Here is a 4,244-nt window from a genome sequence, read left to right as displayed (position 1 = left end):
CATATATGTTGTGGTGTCAGATATGTGTTCCATTAATTTGGTTTCATACATGAGGGTATTCATGATTACTAATGCTCCCCTTTGTCGGCTTTAACACATTTGATCTTCTCGTTGTTAGCTATCCTCCTCAATGCATCAGGATCCTTCTGTGTGATATTCTTTGTTAGAACTGGGGGTCTCTAGTTGGCAGAGGTAGGTACCACCGTCCAAATAGGGACCCTTGATTCTAGTGAGGGTAAGGAGGAAACCCTCTGAGATAACCCCTGCTCACCCTCTAGGTAGCTTGGCACGAGCAGTCAAGGCTATTCAGGAGGCAATGTGTAAAGTATTTGTACCAACACCCACAGTAACACAGTGAAAACACCACAAACTGATTCCACAACAATTAAGAAAAATAAAGGTATTTAATCTAAACTACAATAGACCAAAATGACAAAAATCCAACATACACAGTTCAAGAATGTGGTTTCAAAAGAGTTCTTAAGGTTGTAATAAAATAATCCACAGTTGCGTGAAAAGTTCACAGTTGCGTCACCTTTCACACACAGTACTTTAGTTGCGCCAAAGTTCCAAAAGCAGAAGCTGGTGCAGTGGAAAACAAGCGATGCGTTGCTCCTGAGACCCTGGGGAGGCGTTTGCGAAAGCCCCGCTGCAGCAGCGGGCGTGTGCTACGAATCCAGTCTGTATGGGGAGGCCACTTGTATAGGTTCCGGTGCGTAGGTTCCGTAGGAAGTTTGTTCTCGCAAAGGCACAATGCGACGATCTCGTAGGGGCTGTGATGATCTCCGGGACGACGATGCGCGATCCAGCGGCGATCCATTCTCTCGCAGCTCCTCGATGCGATGGTTCTGCGACAATGTTCGCAGCGACGTGATGCGGTCCGCAAGCAGGCGGTGCGGCGATCTCACCCAGCGACGACAGGCTCTGTGACGACACTCGCAGCGTTGTTAGGCTTCCCGCACCGATCGGGTGCGTCCCGCAAACGAAGGATGCGACGGCTCTGACAGCGGCAACAGGCGCTGCGACAGTCTCGACCTTCATAGCGGCGGGAATGTCTTCGCATTGTCGGGATGCGCTCCGCAGCGAGCGATGCGATAATTTTTCTGTAGCAAAGTCTCTCAAATCTTAGTTTCCAACTTCCCAGCACAGGTACAACTTCCAGAGGCACCACACATGGGCCAAGCACTCCGGGAAATACAGAACTCTCTCTGTAGAGCTCAGGGGAAGCTGAGGGTGAAGTCTTTTAGTTCCTGAGACTTCAAAACAGGGAGCCAGCTCTTCTCAGGCCCTTGGAGATTCCTTCAACGAAGGGGACACAGCACAGAAAGTCCTTCCCCTCTCCTTGGCAGCAAAGTAACAGCAGGGCAATCCAGCAGAGCAACATCTGGACAATCTTCCTTCTTCAGTTTCAGCTTTCTTCTTGGCAGAGGTTCCTTCTTGATTCTAGGATGATCTCATTTTCTGTTGTCAGGAGTCCTGTACTTATACCCCTTAAAGTCTTTCTTCTCTTTGTGCATGTGGGCCCTGAGCCCGGTCTGAACCAGTTCTGGGTGTTTCTTGAGCACTTTGTTTTCCTGGCTTCTCCTTTCCTTTCGGAGTGAGGAGCAAGGTCGTCAGCCGCCCAGCAGGAGGTGGAGCCAGCATTGTCGAAGGCAGGCACAGCCTTATTCAGGCCCAGGTGCTATCTCCTCCCACCACTCAAGTTGCAAATGTAGTCATTCAGCCTAGGGCTGACTCAGCCAGCCGCCTGAGGAATCCCCAGCCCCTGTCACTCTCAAACCAGACAGTCAATACTCAAACAGGCAAAGGCACACAGGTCGGACAAGAGAACAGCAACTTTCTAAAAGTGCTGTTCTCAAACACAGGATTCAAAAACAACCTTTCCTAAAAGATGTGTTATTAAATTCTGAGATCAGGGATACTAGACTCTTATGTCCTATCTTGTTCCTATCGGAAGAAATGCTGGTAGCCACTGTAGCCAGCATCCCCCATGTTAACCTATGGAGCAAGATAGCCTTACAATGGTGAAAAACGGAAAAAGGGAAGGGTTAGGCCTGATCAGTGGGGACACTGACCAGGAGGACATGGCAGTTCACAGACTGCACACAGGCACTGCAGTGGCAGGCCTGAGACACCATTTTAGGGCTACTCATGTGGGTGGCACAATCAGTGCTGCAGGCCCACTAGTAGCATTTGTCATCACCAGCCCTGGCACACCCAGTGCACTTTACTAGGGACTTCTTTGTGATACAAATATGCCAATCATGTAGATCCAATCAGGGATACTAGACTCTTATGTCCTATCTTGTTCCTATCGGAAGAAATGCTGGTAGCCACTGTAGCCAGCATCCCCCATGTTAACCTATGGAGCAAGATAGCCTTACAATGGTGAAAAACGAAATTGGCTGTGATTCACTAGCAGAGCATGCCACCTGCACCAGTACATGCTCTACCTTTCACATGCACTGCACCCTGCCCAGGGGGGTACCTTGGGCCTTCCATAGGGGTGACTAATGTGCACAAAAAGGGAAGGGTTAGGCCTGATCAGTGGGGACACTGACCAGGAGGACATGGCAGTTCACAGACTGCACACAGGCACTGCAGTGGCAGGCCTGAGACACCATTTTAGGGCTACTCATGTGGGTGGCACAATCAGTGCTGCAGGCCCACTAGTAGCATTTGTCATCACCAGCCCTGGCACACCCAGTGCACTTTACTAGGGACTTCTTTGTGATACAAATATGCCAATCATGTAGATCCAATCATGATAACAATTTACATTGGGAGCATATTCACTTTAGCACTGATCAGCAGTGGTAAAGTGTGCAGAGTCCTATTGCCAACAGCCACGGGTCAGGAAAAATAAGGGAGGAAGAAGCAAAAAGTTTGGGGGTGACCCTGCAAGAAGGGCCAGTTCCAACATTCTTCCTGGTTTTTTCGGTTAAAGTTGAGTTTTGACAATTCCTGTTTTGCCAGATTCTCAAATAAATCCAATGTCTTATGGCTGACGGGAGCTTGATAAGTGCTGATTGGTCTTAATCCCATTAGTTGGTCATATTCCTGTAATACTTGGTCGGGTAGTATATTTTCAAAAAAATGTCTAAGCCTTAATTTTCTCATGAGCACCCAAAAATGTGGATGAAATTAATGAAATTAAGTAGAATTAATGAATCTACAGGTTGTGCACCAGCAATCATTTTTGAACATATGTGAGTAAAACCCACGATGCAACAAGTTGTTGGGACCTGTGCTGTGGGTCAAAATCGGATGTGGCTGCAGGAACGTAGTTTCTTGTCCATGAATGCCCGCGCAGCTTCATGTGCAATGTGTTCCAATAGTACGTTGTTTCATGTTCAAGGAAGACCAGGGTGAGCCAATCAATAAAGCGATCAGGGCAGGTGTGATCAGCCCATGCCGTTTTACCAATCTGCAACACAGCCCAATAGGGGAGCGCCTCGATGTAGTCACTGCACACGAGGAATTGTGCAATCTCCCAAGCACAATTGCCAATACATATGCAGTATGTTAAGCTTCACATGCACGGCTGTCTCGGTTACACTCTTGTTCGTGTTCCAACACGGGACGCAGACACAAGTCATAGTCCAATTCATCTACGGTTGTGTTGGATAGGCAGACATTCATGGGACACTTGAATGTGCATGTTCAGCAGTGGAACCAGGGCAATGCGGAAGCTGAGCCGGTAACTGATCCTTAGCACTGCCAGTGGCACGGCACCCAGTAAATGCAGCATACGTGCACAACAGAGTTCCAAGTGACGGGGGTTGTGCCTGTGCCCGGTATGGCCGCCATTGCCTTAGTGAATCTCGGAGAATGGCACTTTTCTGTACTGCAGCAGTTGTGTGGAGGATATGCCACAGCTCTGAGCAATGATTCAAAAGTGTGTGCAAAGTTGGGCTGAATGGGTTGCTGTTTCCGTGAGTGTCAAGGGTATCCCATGCGAGGGTACCTCAGGCAGGGGCTTCTGAGTGTGGGGTGGGGATAAGTCGGATAGTTCATTTGCGCAATGCGTGGTGTGGGAGTTTTCCCCATGTGGTCACAAAACAATGTACAAAGTTCCCCAAGGTGGAGTAGTGGAAAACTAGAGTATGTTGAGTGAAGCGTGAAAAGAGAGGGAGAGAAAAGCCAAAGAAGGGGAATACCCTTGTTGGAACTAAAACCCTCACACACCTAGCAAGCTAGATGTCAAGCTTCATCATATGGGTTCTGCTCCTCGTCAGACTGGC

Source organism: Lissotriton vulgaris, chromosome 1_1 (assembly GCF_964263255.1).
Source record: "Lissotriton vulgaris chromosome 1_1, aLisVul1.2, whole genome shotgun sequence".
NCBI classification, from domain to species: Eukaryota; Metazoa; Chordata; class Amphibia; order Caudata; family Salamandridae; genus Lissotriton; species Lissotriton vulgaris.
This window is presented reverse-complemented; position numbering follows the sequence as displayed.